The 18,735-nt window shown below is 43.2% G+C and overlaps 1 pseudogene; it reads right to left on the bottom strand.

Moving 5' to 3' along the window:
* Positions 1 to 1,383: 1,383 nt before the first annotated feature.
* LOC138072021 (ARL14 effector protein-like pseudogene) lies at positions 1,384 to 1,881 on the bottom strand (annotated as a pseudogene).
* Positions 1,882 to 18,735: the final 16,854 nt, after the last annotated feature.

The following is an 18,735-nucleotide window of genomic DNA, read 5'->3' as shown; positions in this document are numbered from 1 at the left end:
GGAATTTCTGATGGAAAGTGATTGGTGTTTGCCCAAGAACAAAACATGGATTTGCTTCAGGGAAGGGGGGGAAATGTTTTTTTTTTTTCTCTCTTGGGTCTAAAACACACACACTTTCTCACACACAAAAAAATCAAAGTAAGGAAAATTAAATGCTTTTTATTAATTAATTTGCCACACAGAGATTTTGGGTGAGTTAGTCAGAGGCAAAAGTGGTTACAGGTGAATATTTTCTAGTGGGTAAACATACATAGCCATTTGGTGGGATAGAGATAGGAGCCTTCTGTCTATTTTTAGCCCATTATTTCTGCAGCCTCGGCCAGGGCCTGCACAACTGTGTTCAGTGGAAAGACTGAACTCTTTGTGCCGAATCCAAAGCTTCAGAAGGAGCAATTAAATGTTCATGAGACATAAACGTGGAAAAGTGGAAAAAGCAATTTTCTCCTTACAGATAGATCATTTGAATAAAACTTGGTATCAAAGATGACTGAAGAGAAACTTTCCCGATGACGCTGTGGGTGTGAACAGTTTCATAGAGATTTTCCCTAGAAACAGTTTTGCACAATAGCTGCCAAACCTGGCCCAGATGTTTCACATCAGTCTTCTGAGATGGTATCTTCACTGAGGTCAGCAGAAACTCTAGCTGAATTTCCTTAAATCCTATACCTCTAAGACCAAATGCAACTTAGGCCTTAGGAATTTTATACCACGTTGGCCAGTTCTGTGTGGCTGGTAACCTTAGCCACTAAAAAACTGCTTTTAAATCATTTCTAGGTAACAATTAGATTAAAATTTGTCCTTTGAAGTCTGCTTCCAGTTGGCATTTTGGATATCACTTAAATTGAATCTCTCATTTTGTGCTCATATGTTGGGACAGTTGGCCATGGGGCCTAGTAAATGTTTTTTTTAAAAAAACAAATTTCATTTTAATATTGTTAAAACAGTAACACTAAAAGCATGAGACTATGAATATGCAGTGCAAGTCAATCCAAATAGAATTCTGATTTAGAATTGATAATGTGTAAGATCCTAACGGTAACTATTATAAACATATGTTCTTTGTCAAGATAAGCTCTCAGCTACAGAATTCTAAAAAACCTAAAACTCCATCTCCTAAGGTACCAGCAAAGAGGAAAGGGATTTTTAACCCGAGAGCAGAGTAGGAATTCAGTTGCTGGTTACCAGGGGAGGAATCTGAGTCATCACAGCAGGAAGGTTAGAGAAAGACAGTGCATTACACAGGGTTCTATGGCTTCAGAGAACACTAACTAGTCTAAACTGTATTTGTAAAACTTTTTGTCCCCCAGTCCTAAAATTCACCCAGGAGACAGAGGCTGGTATAACTGCAAAGCAGAGAAAATGCATCAGCCTGGAGGGCTGCTCCTAGTCAGAGAGGTCGAATGGCATCTTGCTGATGACCTCCCCATTCTCATCGACTATGGTGTGGTAGACCCAGCGGCGGTTGCAGCGGCAAGTGGGCCCGCACTTGGTGGAGTTACACTTGGGGCACGGGTAGAAGCAACCCTGGCAGTCTTTATCAAGGCAGTCACACAGGTCAGCCTGATTGAAGGTGAGCCTGCCCTTTTGGTCATACTTGTTGACTTTGCGTTTTACAGGAACAGACTCATTCTTGCTTGCCATTTGCCCTTCCTTCATCAGCTGCCTTAATTTAGGGTTAAAGTTGGCTGCCTGAGGCCCGGAATTTTGAAATGACAACCATTTTAACTGCTGCTCCACCCGTTTCATCTGCTGCTCCACCCGTTTCATCTGCTGCTCCACCCGTTTCTTCTGCTTCAGTTCCATCTCACTTGGTTTCTCAGGAGAACATGAACGTGCAGGTCTCTCTCGCACGGAACTGCTTTTTTCTGCTTGTTCACTCATTTCTGCTCACCTGGGGACACAAACAAAGTCAGCAACCATTTGTGGGAGCTCAGTCAACCATGAGGACGCTGGAGCTGGAAAACGTCATTTCAGAATGGGCCTATGAAGATTTTACTTCAAACCTGGGTTAAGTGGATAGGAGCAAGTTTATCAACACCAACAAATCTTTGGACAAAAGTGCTTTTATCAGATAGTATTTCCTCCTTTATTTAACCATCTCTTTTTTCTATCAACTGTTTAAATAACCATTCATGTTGGTCTAGACTAGTACTTCTCAAACATTAATGTGCCTATGAATCAGGAAACATCTTGTTAAAAACTAGATGATGATTCAGTTAGGACTGGGATGGGGCCAGAGAATCTACCTGTCTAATGTATGCCCGGATTATACTGATATTGCTAATGCCAAACCTACTTTGAGTCTCAAGGGCCTAGAGCTAAACCAATAGTGATCAGGGGCCACAATTCCTTTGCTTTAATAGAAACCCAGTTATTCTTCTTAGATGAGTGGCCCGAGGATAGAAAAACAACAGTTTTTATGTAAAGAATCTCTTTCTCTCCACAATCCCCCCCACCACCGCCCCCACACAAGGCAAACTCTTGACTTTTCCTCCAGCTAAATTGGTTTGAACAAAGAAAATACTGTTTGAACCACTTCAGATCAATAAACATATTCCTTGTTTCTAATGACTGTAGTAAGTAATGGAAATTGGATGGTCATTTTTAGCAATTGCCTTTTCTCTTTAAAACATCAGCACATTAGTTGTGGTTTATTTATTTCCTTTGAAGCGACCTCCAATTCTTCTCAGGAAACACTCTACTAGCTACTTTAAGGTAATTCATCATATTGAATTAGTGACTGGTTTCGAAAAGGCTTTCTAAGGTCAGTACACTCTCAAGGACTTTCAGTGTCATTTCACCTCTCTCCATGTCTCACTGTCTCTGTGTGTCTGTTTCTTCCCTCACCACCCCCCCCATCCCTCTGTTTCTCTCCTAATTGGCCCATGTCCTACAGACTCCACAAAGCTTCCCAAACTACTAAGAACTTAAAGTAGAGAGGCAGAGGATGCTCGTTTCTTTAAGGATGTTCTGCCTAGCTTCAAGAAGCAAACTGGCCAAAAGGAAGAGAGACAGAGGATGGGGCATCAGCTGTGAGAGGATCTACTAGAGAAAAATTCCCGTTGCTTCTCACTGGAGAGTTTCAGGCAATTCCAGAGGACTGGCCACACTCTGTTTGATACATACTACCTATTTCACACAAAAGGTTCCCTTTTAGGTCTTCCTTGGCATTTGAACGATGTAGTGTCTACAGAGAGGGAAAAGCAAATGATTCCCCTGAATCTCTCTCTTGAATTGGATTTATTTGCCAGGATCTTGTTGAGTAAATACCCAGGACAGATAATACAGTTTCATAATTTCTATCTAAGTTACTCCAATGTCTTGGCAGGTCTAGAACATTTAGTTTTTTCATTACTCTTATTCTCTGAGTTGTAATTTCATAGTTGACTCCTTACCTTACTTTTTTGGGGGGTGGGGGGAGGGTAGCAGCTACCTTTCTGATACATTACCCTAGGCAGAGGAGCCTCAGGCCTCACCCTGCCAGGGATCAAACACTAGCACTGTCTTCACCACTAACTATCCGACTTTAACTTAAGATGACTTCAGCTGCTTAACCTCAGTTTCCTCATGTGAAAATGGGGATAATAATAGAACCTTCTCTATGGGTATGCCCTAAATTAGGTGCAGTGAGAACTTCAAAGATGATATAAGACCAGGTTTCTGCCCGCAAAGGTTTGGCAATCTCCACTGGAAGATCAAGTGTCTGCAGCTCACTGCAAGGACAGAGAAAGGTGCTCCAGTTCAGATTCTGAGAACCCTATGGGGGGTGGGGGTGGGGTTCGTAATCATCAAACATCAATAGAGGCATCCCTATTTAGAACTAAGCTTTATATCTTCTTTCTGCACCCCCCACCCAGTTTCGTGAGGTGCTCAGTCACTCAGTTGCGTCCACCTCTTTGCAATCCCATGGACTATAGCCCTCCAGGCTCCTCTGTCCATTTGCCAGGCAAGACTATTGGAATGTGTTGCCATTCCCTTCTCCAGAACTAACCTTGACATCTCAAAGAATTCCGGGTCATCCCCATAATGGTAAAAGAAGTGAGTGTGTGTGTGTTTGCGTGTGCAAATTTGCCACCATAATTCAGTCTAAAGCCACTATTTTTTTTCATTCATTCAGCAAATATTTATCAAGAGTATATCATATATGCTAGGTATTGTGCCCTATTTATTTCAGTTACAATTGCACAGACAAGTCCGGAGTCCTTCAAGCAGTGGTATGTACAAAAATGAATAAATTGGGGTAAAACTCTTCCACTCTTCAATTAAGCAAAATATCTATGTTGGCCAATTTTAAGGCACAGTATTTGTTTTAGAAACAGGCATCAAGACTCTGGTGGAGAAACTCAAAGTTTAGTTATGAATAGCTGTGAACCAACAGAGAAGGCAATGGCACCCAACTCCAGTACTCTTGCCTGGAAAATCCCATGGACGGAGGAGCCTGGCAGGCTGCAGCCCATGGGGTCGCTAAGAGTCGGACACGAATGAGCGACTTCCCTTTCACTTTTCACTTTCATGCATTGGAGAAGGAAATGGCAACCCACTCCAGTGTTCTTGCCTGGAGAATCCCAGGGACAGGGGAGCCTGGTGGGCTGCCATCTATGGGGTCACACAGAGTCGGACAGGACTGAAGTGACTTAGCAGTAGCATCAGCACCTGTGAACCAAACACAAAACTGATTCTCAATTATAGAAAATAGAATCAGGTTACAATGAGACCTTTGACTGCAGGAGCACTGTAATAGCACCATTTACTGGATACTGCAAGTAAAATCACCAGGCAGCTGAACAGATGTGACCATGTTATGTTCAGCTATAGCACACTCAAGACTTCCCTGGTGGCTCAGACGGTAAAGGGTCTGCCTACAATGCGGGAGACCCGGGTTCAATCCCTCGGTCGGGAAGATCTCCTGGAGAAGGGAATGGCAGCCCACTCCAGTATTCGTGCCTCCCGCGCCTCCCACCCAAGAAAGGAGCTCAAAGAAATATTGGGCTTCCCTGGTGGCTCAGGAGTTAAAGCGTCTGCCTGCAATGCAGGAGACACCAGTTCGGTCCCTGGGTGGGGAAGATCTTCTGGAGAAGGGAATGGCAACCCACTCCAGTACTCTTGCCTAGAGAATCCCATGGACGGAGGAGCCTGGTGGGCTACAGTCCACGGGGTCGCAAAGAGTCGGACACGACTGAGCGACTTCACTTTCTATAGCACACTCACACTTTGACATGAGATATGTTTGTGAACCAGAATTGTGAGCTTAAACCCCAGGGCCTCTTAAACCCTTGACCTCTCTCAAAAATGTTGGGAGGATATGTTGAGGCAAACAGTTTAGGGAAATTCAAAATAGAAATAAATGCTCGGTGAATGCATTTGAACCCTTGACATTCCAATCCTGTTGGTCAGGAAACATCTTGGTATTTTCACAGGGAAATACTTTTTCTGTTGAAATCACCTTGAAGGTAACCTTATTTTCTTCTTGTCACTCAACCATTTATTTACTTGTCATAAAATAAAGTGAAAAAACTCTGAGCCCAACCACATAAAAGTCTTACATGCATGAGCTTTATCATTATCTTTCTTACCATAGTTCTCTTAGTCCTTAAATTTCATGGTGCTGAAAATATCCTTTTTGTGTTTCTTTTCTGGATTGTTCTCCCTCTGAGCAATGGTTACCAGAATCTTTTAGAATGACATGTATTTGCTAATTGGATTTAAGGCGAGATAATGGAAAACTTTGTTCCCCAACTATCTGGGTGATATTCTTAATCTGGAAAACAGATGTTTCAACATCTCTTTGCATCTCTGTGTTCATGATTACAGTAAGGTTTCAGAATACTCCAAATGATTCCAACTCACTTTCCACACAGTTGGAAGCAGGAAGCCATTAAGATGAAGCCCTTTCAACTTACATGTAATAATAGGAGGTGAAAGAAGGTAGAAAAGGGAGGGAGGAGTCCATTAGACTGGTTCTTGGTTGATGATTTTTATACTTCTCTCAGCTCTCAAAACTGTCTTTTTGTTTAATTCACTTATTGAAGCAGTTGATGCTTTTTATTATCCCACGCGCATAGATTGAAAACATTAAAATATACTTACTCAGTGGAAGATGAAAGATAATCCTTATTTAGGTGGTTACACTACTTTCACCGAAGACAGTCCTTTTACCTAAAACACCATAAAAACGCAGTTGATCATCTATTCATTAGGGGGAATATGTGTTACATGTAACACACAAATAAAATCTCCTGTCCTTCCCAATAATTGTGTCTCTTAACTTTCATCTTTCATCTAAAAATCTTTATACAACTTTTGTAGGCCATCGGTATCTGAGAAAATGGGAGGAAAATGTTTATTACTGAAATAGTCTTCATGAAAAGAGTTTCAAATGTTCAAATTATGTTAAAAAAAAGAGCGAAGGGGGCAAAATAAATCTTATTCCAATAGTACCCTGGCTGAAAGTTTCAACAAATTTAGTCTTTTAAAAAATCCTTCAGTAATAGTAATAATGAAAGAGGTCCTTTTTGTTTAACAGTGAGAATGATTCATTTGGCATTAGAAAAACTTTGCATTTTCCATAACTGATACTGGGAATCAAAGATGTATGGGAACTTTGTCTAAATTTGAGGTTATACAAAAGCCTTGATGTATACAGAAGTGGAGATTCTTGGGTCCTACACCCAGAAATTCCAACTCATTAAGTCTGGGGGGTTCCCTGTGACTCTGCCTTTTTAACAAACAGCCCTGGTGATTCTGATGTTGATGGTCCAGGGACCACACCTGGAGAAGGGTGGTTGTGTAACTCTTCTGAGATTGTAACAGAGCCCAGCTCTGCCTGCCATCCTCTGCTCGCACAGCTATTGCTAAATATCTTCAAAACGACCTTTAGGGAGATGACTTTCATACAGTTTGAAATCTGGAGATACGTTCGGAGTGATCCTCAGTTATGACAGTTAAACACCTTTGATTAATTCACTCAACTCCTCCTGAAATTAGGGAATATATGAGGGTGTATCTGGTAAGTGTCTACAACCGCACTACATATTTGGCCAGAACCCTCTGGTTAAATAGAGGTGGGGCTGCCTATTCACCTAGATTTGAAATACAAATGAAATATTAGAATTCAAATGAAGGACTCTTAGCCTACCACCATTATGTCCTGGGGTCTTCCCTGGTGGCTCAGAGGTTAAAGTGTCCACCTGCAATGTGGGAGACCTGGGTTCCATCCCTGGGCTGGGAAGATCCCCTGGAGAAGGAAATGGCAACCCACTCCAGTACTCTTGCCTGGAGAATCCCATGGACGGAGGAGCCTGGCAGGCTACAGTTCACGGGGTCGCAAAGAGTCAGATGCGACTGAGCCATTTCACTCTATTATATACGGGAGAAGAGATGATGTCATTTGGAGCAAATCATAAGAGACAGCGCCCATACATTAAACAGAAGGCGTTGAATTTAGACAAAGATGTGGTGATTGTGACAACTGGTGTGTAGTATAGTCTGTTTTGCTGAATTTCACCAGCTCTTGCTTCCGTTTATCTTCCAAATAAAATTAGATGTGTTCCAGCAAGCAGAATTTAAGAAGGCTTCTGGTGAATTCTAGACTGTCTCTGAGTAGTGTGTCCCTCATCACAAATACCTGGAGTGGGGGAGGATCCAGAAAGCTGCCACGCCCACGGAACTGCTTTTCTCTGCCTGCAAAGAGTGCTGGACCAGTTCTACAAAGGAGGCCAGACAAGCCCTTCCAAATGAGGCACAAGGTAGAGTTCCTATGGGATCCAACTATTTATTTCTTCCCTCCTTACCCACGCTTCTTTTCTCCTCTGTTGACACCCTGCAGAAGGGAAGTGTGGAAGAATGTATTATTTGTTCATAATTTTTCCTTCTATTCTCTGTATTGTGCCATAGTTTCACTAGGTAGATTATACTTCTCCATCCCACTGACCTTGAAATTCACCATATGACTTGCTCGGGCTAAGGGAAAATGGGCACAAGTGATCATTAATGAGTTCTGCGCTGAGATATTAAAGGGCATTGCAAATTTCTGCCAAGTTCTTCTTGTATTTCTGTCATCTGCCATGACAAGTGCATACCCCAGGAAGCTGCTGACTGCAAAATGAGACACATGTGAACAGACCTCAGTCTGATTCACAGCCTTAAGCAGAGCTGCCATAAGTGACCCACAGACACATGAGGAAGAACATCAATGGTATCTTGGTCAACCACTAAGATTTAGGGGTGGGGTGTTTGCTATGCAGCAGCATCATAGCCTTAGCCAAATAGCACACCAGGGTGACTGCCATTTACTTGGGACTCACTCCTTGCCAAGCACCACTAACATAACCTCCTTTAATCTACAAAATTTCCTTCTGAGATCTGCTAATGCTTCCATCTTTCATGAAACATCTGCTCAGAGAAGGCAAGGACTCATAGCTAACAAGTGGCTGAGCCAGAAACTCAAATTCACATGTACCCATGTTCAAATATTGCATTGGCCAAGAAGTTCATTTGGGTTTCTTGTGACATGTCACGGAAACACCAGAATGAACTTTTTGGCCCACCCAATACAATGATTGTTTCATGGCTTTTTCCTATTTTTCCTGCAGTTGAAACCACAGGTGATAGCAACAACAACCGCATAAAACACAATTTCACTCTTTTATGAAGCGCACTTTCCTGGGTCTTTTTTCAATCCAATTACTAATTGGGATACTTAAGTTCTGCTCTAGATTGAATCCTAGCCCATGAGATTTGAAATGGTAAGTCTTCAGTTCGAAAGTATTGTGCTTTGGAAACCACAGGAAGGCTTAAAATAGATTGGAATGTTCTAAGACTATAGGTAGGAGAGAAAATGTACCAGATAAAAACCAGTTCAGCCACTGTTTTGAGCTTTTCTTGACTAAACCAGACAGACTCCCCAGAAACTACTCAGGATCCTCCTTGTTACCCCACTGCAAGAGACAACCATTCAGAGAGAACCACCAGTTTCGTTGCAGTGACACTCAGAAGGAAATATTTCCCATCTCTGGAAGCCCATTAGAATCACTTGGAGACCTTGAGGAAAAAAAAAAAAAATCTGGGCCCTGCTGACAAACAAACAGAATCAACATTTCTGGGTGAGAAGCTGAGCATTCTTCCTTTTTTAAGTGGGGGGATGTGAATTTTTTAAAGTTCCCCAGGTAATTCTATTTTCTTTGACCACACTGAGCAGTGTGTGGGATACTAGTCCCCAGATCAGGGAGCAAACCCTGGTCACTCCCCTACCCCTGTCTGCAGTGGAAGCGGAGAGTCCCAACCATTGGACCCCCAGGCAGGTCTCCCCAGGTGACTCTAATAGGCAGCCAGAGTTGCAACCCACTAAGCTTCACTGGTGGCTCAGATGGTAAAGAATCTAACTTGCCTGACTTCAGGCTCTACTACAAAGCCACAGTCATCAAAACAGTATGGTACTGGCACAAAGACAGACATATAGATCAATGGAACAAAATAGAAAGCCCAGAGATAAATCCACACACATATGGACACCTTATCTTTGACAAAGGAGGCAAGAATATACAATGGAGTAAAGACAATCTCTTTAACAAGTGGTGCTGGGAAAACTGGTCAACCACTTGTCAAAGAATGAAACTAGATCACTTTCTAACACCGCACACAAAAATAAACTCAAAATGGATTAAAGATCTAAATGTAAGACCAGAAACTATAAAACTCCTAGAGGAGAACATAGGCAAAACACTCTCAGACATAAATCACAGCAGGATCCTCTATGATCCACCTCCCAGAATTCTGGAAATAAAAGCAAAAATAAACAAATGGGATCTAATTAAAATTAAAAGCTTCTGCACAACAAAGGAAACTATCAGCAAGGTGAAAAGACAGCCTTCTGAATGGGAGAAAATAATAGCAAATGAAGCAACTGACAAACAACTAATCTCAAAAATATACAAGCAACTTATGCAGCTCAATTCCAGAAAAATAAATCACCCAATCAAAAAATGGGCCAAAGAACTAAATAGACATTTCTCCAAAGAAGACATACAGATGGCTAACAAACACATGAAAAGATGCTCAACATCACTCATTATCAGAGAAATGCAAACCAAAACCACAATGAGGTACCACTTCACACCAGTCAGAATGGCTGCGATCCAAAAATCTGCAAGCTGGAGAGGGTGTGGAGAAAAGGGAACCCTCCTACACTGCTGGTGGGAATGCAAACTAGTACAGCCACTATGGAGAACAGTGTGGAGATTCCTTAAAAAATTGCAAATAGAACTACCTTATGACCCAGCAATCCCACTGCTGGGCATACACACCGAGGAAACCAGACTTGAAAGAGACACATGTACCCCAATGTTCATCGCAGCACTGTTTATAATAGCCAGGACATGGAAACCACCTAGATGTCCATCAGCAGATGAATGGATAAGAAAGCTGTGGTACATATACACAATGGAGTATCACTCAGCCATTAAAAAGAATTCATTTGAATCAGTTCTGATGAGATGGATGAAACTGGAGCCGATTATACAGAGTGAAGTAAGCCAGAAAGAAAAACACCAATACAGTATACTAACACATATATATGGAATTTAGAAAGATGGCAATGACGACCCTGTATGCAAGACAGGAAAAAAGACACAGCTGTGTATAACGGACTTTTGGACGCAGAGGGAGAGGGAGAGGGTGGGATGATTTTGGAGAATGGCATTCTATCATGTATACTATCATGTAAGAATTGAATCGCCAGTCCATGTCTGACGCAGGATACAGCATGCTTGGGGTTGGTGCATGGGGATGACCCACTGAGATGTTATGGGGAGGGAGGTGGGAGGAGGGTTCATGTTTGGGAACACATGTAAGAATTAAAGATTTTAAAATTAAAAAAAAAATAAAAAATAAAGAAAGAAAGAAAGAAAGAAAGAATCTGCCTGTGATGCCAGAGACCGGGGTTCAATCCCTGGGCTGAGAAGATCCCCTGGAGGAGAGTGTGGTAACCCACTCCAGTATTCTTGCCTGGAGAATCCCATGGACAGAGGACCCTGGTGGGCTACAGTCCATGGGGTCGCAAAGAGTTGGACACAACTGAGCGGCTAAACACAGTGCAAGCTCTAATAGAAGATGGGCTTCGCTGGTGTCTCAGTGGTAAAGAAACCACCTGCTAATGCAGAGATGTGGGTTCCATACCTACGTGCGGAAGATCCCCTGGAGGAGGGCATGGCAACCCACTCCAGTATTCTTGCCTGGAGAATCCCATGGACAGAGGACCCTGGTGGGCTACAGTCCACCGGGTTGCAAAAAGACATGACAGAGCCGACTCAACAACAAGAACAAAAGCTAGGAGATGGAGACAAAAAATGTATTTGCTGATTCGCTGATATTTAACATTAAAACCCAATTCTAGTCAATGACCATTCATGGAGACTGGAGTGTCAGCTTTGCACGTCTTTGAACTTCCTACCTACTCTCCGATCATCATTCTTTACTATTTCTCTTTCCTCCGTGGAATATTTACTGAATCTATAGTTATTTACGGAAATACACATCTATGTTAATTCCTAAAGTGGTGTTTGCCAAGTGCTAGACTGTAAAAGTTTACAGATTTTTAAAGAATCCACTAAAACTCTTATCTGCTAGCTTAAAGAGGAGAGATGTCAGTGGCTTCATTAGCCAAATAAATAAAGCCCAGACTGTCATTTATAGTGATTGTATACATGGTTCATATTCTCCCATGAATATTTTGGAGCACTGATTCTAGTTTAATTTGCACATACAAATTCCCAAGGATTAGCTGTGACTGGCATAGCCCGAGATTGAGACATGCATGCTAGCTTGCTCCTGCATACAGAGACCCCTTGTGGCACTTAGCTGACTGCCTCCCAGGTTATGTGGGAAACTTTCTATTTCTTTTACAGTAAGATACACAACTCTCTTACTGCACTGGTGGCAACTGATTTTTTTCAATGCATTTGAATGAAAATAATCTCTAAGATTTATGGAGTATTGTGTATGTGCCAGGCACTATCCTTAGTGTTCTACACGCATTAAGTTCTTTAATCCTTAACTCTATGAGGTAGATGATCTAGTTATTGTCCTCATTTTAGAGAAGAAAAAAACTGAGGCACAGAAAATTAAGTAAGATGTCTAAGGTCACACACCTATTAAAGGATAAAGCTGGAATTTGAACCCAGAAAGTCTAGTTCCAGAATCTGGATTTTGAGCCACTAGAAATACCACATCCCTTAGTAGGTAGGGGACTGATCTGAGTACATTTTAGGAGAGGCTGTAGAGAAACCAGTGGTCTTGTCACTGCTAGTGGAAGTGCAAACTGGTACAACCACAAAGAAACGGTTTGATAACAGTTGATACCTACTAAAGCTGAACACCTGCTTACCCTATGACCCAGTAATTCCTGGGTACATATCCCAAAGCAGTGCATACTTGTGTTGACAAAGGACATGAATTTGGGTGTTTGTAACAGCACTGAACTGGAAACTACCCAAAGGTCCATCAACAGGAAAGCGGATAAACACATTCTAGTGTATTTATACCGCTGTGCAGCAATGAGAAGAAAACATGTACCACTGCACAGAGTAATAAGGAAGGCTCTCACAAACTTAATGCTGACTGAGAGAAGTCAGGAAAAAGGGAAACAGGCTATATGTTTCTATTTATATAAAGTACAGAGGCAGGCAAAAGGAATCTCTGCTAGTAGGGGTCAGGCTATTGGTTACCTGAAGGGGGAGAAGCTGTGTCTGGAAGGAGTATTTGGGGGAGGGGGCTTCTGGGGCTGTGGGTAAAGATTTAATTACTTATTTGTGCTATGTGGCTTGTGGGATCTAGGTCGCAGATCAGGGATTGAAACCACGCCCCCTGGAGTAGACACACGGAGTCCTAACCACTGGACTGCTAGGGAAATCCCAAGTCCTCTTTATTGATCTGGTTATTGGCCACAGCATGTTTAGAGTTCTGAAAGTTCAGTGAGCTTTACATTTAGGTTACATGCACTTTTCTGTATGTACACTGTCTATCAATAAAAAATTTGCAAGGGTACTACCCGTGATCAAATATTACCTAGAGATAGGAGATTTCATTAAATATTTTGAAATAAACAATGCATATATAAGGAAAGTAGTCATTCCAGGCAATCAAACAGTAAGTTTCTGCTATCTCTAGTTCTTCCCCCACTTTCCTGGGTTTTATCACAAATGCCAACCTGATGATTTAATAATAATAAGAGAAAATGATCAGCTGGGTCAGGTATATGGAACAGGTTCAGTGTGCTTGCCTCCAGACAGGAGTTCAAAGGCAGGGTGATTCACGAGAGTTGTAGGAAGGTATGGTTGGTAGGGGGGCTTCCCTGGTGCCTCAGATGGTAAAGCATCTGCCTGCAATGAGGGAGACATGGGTTCGATTCCTGGGTTGGAAAGATCTCCTGGAGAAGGAAATGGCAATCCAGTCCACCACTCTTGCCTGGAAAATCCCATGGACGGAGGAGCCTGATAGGCTACAGTCCATGGGGTCGCAAAGAGTTGGATGCGACTGAGTGACTTCAGTTGGTAAAAGTGATCAAAACAAAGAGACTTCCCAGGCTCTCTCCATTTGCATCGCCTGGAGCACTCACGAGGGTGTGGAAATAGCTTGCTTTTGTAGAAATCTTCAAGAAAATAGGAAACTGAGGTCTAGGGTAAGAAGTGACTGACTCCACATGACACTCTGCCTAAGGGCAATCCCCTCTGAGGAGAGAGTCACTGGAAGCGGGCGGACCAGCTCACAGTAGGAATTCTCACTACTCCTGCTCACCTGTGTGAGCAGCTCATCAGCCACCCCTTTATATTTGAGGGGTAGAGCCCAATCCACCATGTCCTGTTTATCCCACTTCTGCCTTGGACAGAAAGACTTCATTAACTGTCACAAAGGCAATGCTTTACCAGTGAGAGCACTAACTTCTGCTTGCCTAAAAAGTATGCCTACAAAAACCTTTCATCACTATAGATACTGTCAGCCAACTTCTTTCTGGTAAGTTCTACAGGGAAGAACTTTTGATTCTAGATCAAAAATGATAATCAAAACAGCCACAAAAGTCACCTCTATTATCAGGCAAGACATGAACCTGGCCATCTTACCGGGCTTTCTTTTTCTTCCTCTGTGCACTGCACAGAATTATGGATAATTAAATATATCATAACTTTGGCAAATACTTTTCTTAGAATTCTGCTGATTATTCTCAGGGGAAAGTCGTTATGTAAAGAAAATAGGCTGACTTAATTACTAAATTTACTCATCAATCATTTAGTGAATTTGCTCCAGGTCTTATTTCCAGTTGCATTTTAAATTTCAATCTATTTTCAGAATCAGATTTATTCCCCCCTCCCTCTCCGCATCACCTCTCCCACCACAGAAGCCATGCTGGGATTACCCTGAGCCCCACTAAGCCCTTGTGGGAAAGAAAGACTTCCAGTGAGAAGTGATGAGGGAGGGAGGGAAGGGGAGAGGTGTCAGACTCTTTGCGACCCCATGGACTGTAGCCCACCAGGCTCCTCTGCCTATGGAATTTCCCAGGCAAGAATACTGGAGTGGGTTACCATTTCCTTCTCCAGGAGATCTGTACAAGTCAAGGATTGAACCTGTGTCTCTTGCATCTCCTGCATTGGCAGGCAGATTCTTTACCACTAAGCCACAATGGAAGCCCGTCCTGGCATTACCTGAGTTGATTTAAGGTTCCTTTCATCTGGGAGGCAAAAGAGGAAAGATCTCTGGATAGAGGGGTGACGGAAGACAAATTCTTCACCTGGTGTCTGCCCTGTGCCTGATCTGATGAGAGTTCTGGGGCCCCCTAGAGGGAGAGGTCAGTGCCTAATGGCTGAAAGTGCTCTGTTCATCAGAGGTTCTGACATGTTGGGCCCAAGAAAGGGTTATGTGATTATTGTGCAGAGGAGATAAAACATGAAAAGAAAATTACTCAAGATAAAAAAGGACGAGAAGGGTTATACTCTCCAGACCTACTCTTCCTGAGACCATCACATAGCACTAGGGCTATAGGATCTTAAAGCGAGCGCTGGAGAACGGCAAATCATAGAAGAGAAACAGAAATAGGTGCCTACCCGGCAACCACGAAGTACCAATAGGTACGTGACAACAAACACAGCTCAGAAGAACATGGGCAAGCGTTTTCCTAACTACCTGGAAGATACTTGCCCTGTGAAGTCCCAGGGGCATCGAGGAATTTCTAGTGGCAGTTGGAAGATCAAGCCACTCAAAATGGCTGTGTTCTTGCTCTCTGTCTCTCCCCTGTCCGACTAGCGCCTACTTCACCTATACCCTACTCGCAGGACTAACGCCCCACCTCCTTGCCCCACGGCCCAGCTAACTGCAGCTTACCAAACGGCTGATGAGGAGTCTGCCCCTCAACTGGTTTCGGCGATCAGCTGTTTCTGCGCAACGGTGGAGTTGCGTGCCCACGAGTATGGGTTCTGATCTGCGCATGCGTGCGTGGTGCGTGTGCGCTTGTGTGCGTCTGTGGTGTGCGCATGCGTGCTTGTGTGGGCTTCCGCGTGCATGTGTGGGTGGCCAAGTGGGTGCATGGGGGCGTGTCTACGTATGTGCTTGCGTGCATGTGTGCGTGTGTGGGTGCATGTGTGGGTGCGTGGCTGCATGCGTGAGTGTACGGCTGCATGCTTGTCCACCTGCGTGTGTAAGCGGGTGCCTGAGTGCATGCATGCATGGGCGCCTGTGTGTGTGGGTGCCTGCATGCTTGCACGTGTGTGTGTTCAGCCATGTCTCAGTCATTAACTGTAGCCTGCCAGGCATTCTCCAGCCGAGCATAGCCATTTCCTTCTCCATGGCATCTGCCTGGCAGGGATCACCCGAGGTCAATTCCCATACAATCGGTAATCCTGGCTTCCCCCAGCAGTGAAACCTGCCAACGTGTCCGTCCTGCCTGGTTGCTCCTGCATTGCACGCGATGGGATGTTGTTCCAGGACCTTGCTTGAGACAGGCAGGGTCCTCCATCGGGTAAACCATGATGTCTTCATCTGTGTCGCTGACTTACGGCCCTTTCTTTGGTCGTGAAACTGGGCAAGGGAGGCCTTGCTGGCCTGTGGGATGCAGCAGAATAGTGGTCTTGGGCTAGGAATCCTTAATTTGGGCATTAATGTGTGTGTGTGTGTGTGTGTGTGTGTTAAATTTTATTTAGTTTTTGGTTGTGCTGGAGTTTTGTTGCTGCTCGGGGGCTTTCTCTAGCTGGGGAGAGCTGGGGCTTCTCACTGCAGTGGCTTCTCTTGCGGAGCACTGGCTCTGGGGCACGTGGGCTGAGCAGTTGTGGTGCACCGGCTTAGTTGTTTCAGGGCATACAGACAGGGAGGGATCGAACCAGTGTACCTGCATTGGCAGATGGATTCTTTTCCACTCCGTCACCCGGGAAGTCCAGTTTGGGCATAAAAATGTGACATCATTCATACCCAAACTGCTAAGATCTGGGAAGATTTTAATTATTCCACAGTAGGGTGTGTTGCCCCATCTCCTTGGAGAAGATTATACAGACGGTGTTTTGTCAAACTACTTCCATTTAGGTGCTCTGTGGAAAGAATATTCAATAATCAAAATAGTTTGAGAATACTGGATGAAATAACATTAAAAAGATGCCTTTACTGAAAAACTCATGTCATTAATGTGCTAATGGGCAGTGAATCTTTGTGTCAATCAGGATATGCTACGTTATGCTGCAACAAAAATTGACTCTACAATTTCAGTGGTGTATATCGACAAAGGTTTAATTCACTAGTCCTGCCACACATCATCTTCTCTTTGGGACCTAGGCTGAAGCAACAGACTATTTATCATTTGTTAGTATTCAAGAGAAATTTATCTTTATTTTTAGACAGAATAAAGTCCACAGGTCTTATGATTTTCTGTGTAGAAGTGCAGGGAAGTTAATGCCCGTGGGGCAAACTTTGATTATTGTAGAGACAGGAGACAGCAGAGAGTCAGCAGCTAAGTTCCCTATGCGTTCCCTCTCTGATGGGCTGTACTGGGGCACAGTTCTTTCAGCTTGGTACCTGGTGGACACACCTGAGAGAATCAGGTGTTTCTCTCATGGAGTTTGATGGAAAGTTTGTTGGGAAGCTGTGACCAGTATCACAGGACATCCTCTTATATTTGAATATTTATTCATTTATTTGGCTGCTCGGAGTCTTCGTTGTGGCACGCGGGATCTTTAGTTGTGGCGTGCGAACTCTTCTTTGCGGCATGTAGGATCTAGTTCCCAGACCAGGGACTGAACCCAGGCCCCCTGCTTTGGGAGTGTGGAGTCTTAGCCACTGGAGCACCAGGGAAGTCCCTCACCTTGCATTTGAATGTCTCTCTTTTCTCCTCACTTTAGCTGCCATGGATTATACCTCCCATGAACGCTTTAGCATTTAAACCTTTCTTCAGGCTCTGTTTTCCAGGGAACCCAGGCTAACACAGTGTGGGAAAATATCAGGGCTTTCTGGTCTCATAGACCAGTGGAATTGTGCTATGTTAGGCCTCCTTGGTATTTCTCCATCTCACAAAGTGCACACTCAGCTTGGCACATACTGTTTCTCTATACGGAACATTCTTCTTTCAGACATACGCATGGTTTATTCCCTCACCTCCTTCAGGTTGTTGCCCAAATATTGCCTACTTCCTGAGACCATCCCTGCTCTCCTATTTAAATTTGTACACATATACTGCACTGTATTCCTTCACACACCCCCATTTACTTTATTTATTGTTATCTCCATAGTATATCTCATCATTCTTGGTAAGCTCCATGAGAGGAAAAACATTCAGTAAGTATTTGTGGGGCAGCTGGATGGATGGATGGATGATGGATGAATGGATGGATAGAGTGATGGACGAACAGATGAACAGACGGAGCAGTCGGTGATAAAGAGCTGTTCTTTTTCATGGTTCAGGATCTCTGTAAACATGGTATAAAAAAAACTGCAGATGAACTTCAGTTTCAGGATTCATGGGCAGTTCAGAAAAGAACTGTTGAATCAAACTGTGCTGAATGTTTTCTTCAGTTACTCCCATCAATGGTTGAGCTAATGAATTTTGGAAGGCATTCCAAACAGTCTCATTAGGCTGTTTGAAACTATTGATGTCAGAATATAGCACTCTTATCCCTTCCTTTTTCATCGTTAATTAATGGATTAAAAGTCTACTCTATCAGTGTTAAAATCTAGCCCAGGAAGAAGGTGGTCCTGGGCTGGCTAGCTGCATCTCATTCCATCTGATGCTGCTGAGGCCTGACCATCAGTGTGCATTTGAGGGGGACAACAAAAACCCACTGATAAGATGGCTGGAGAGCTTGCTAAGTTTAGAGGCATCCATTAAAGGACTCTCCTTTTTAGCAAAATGGAAGTTTGTTCTTTAAAAATTTTGTTTTGAATTATTAATTTATGTAGAGATAAAAGAATGCTTGGATTTTTAAGCCAGATCAGCCTGGGTTCACAAAATCATTCTACCTATATGAAGATGAAGAAAGGCCGTCTGTCTGTCTAGAAGAGAATTGACTCGCTTTTGAGTATCTTGTAAAGTGGCAAATGATGAACCATTTTAAGTGGGTTGGTTTAGTGATGTCTACAGTTTGTTTAGTATTTTAACTATTCATAAGGCACGCCGTAATGTTGGGAAATGAGTATAAACCCGAGTTTGGGTGGTATCTGGATGTTTGTAGCCCTTCTTTAGCACCTATAATTCTAACCATAAGAGCGTCTACT

Source organism: Capricornis sumatraensis, chromosome X, assembly GCF_032405125.1.
Source record: "Capricornis sumatraensis isolate serow.1 chromosome X, serow.2, whole genome shotgun sequence".
In the NCBI taxonomy this organism is placed as follows: Eukaryota; Metazoa; Chordata; class Mammalia; order Artiodactyla; family Bovidae; genus Capricornis; species Capricornis sumatraensis.
This window is presented reverse-complemented; position numbering and strand designations above follow the sequence as displayed.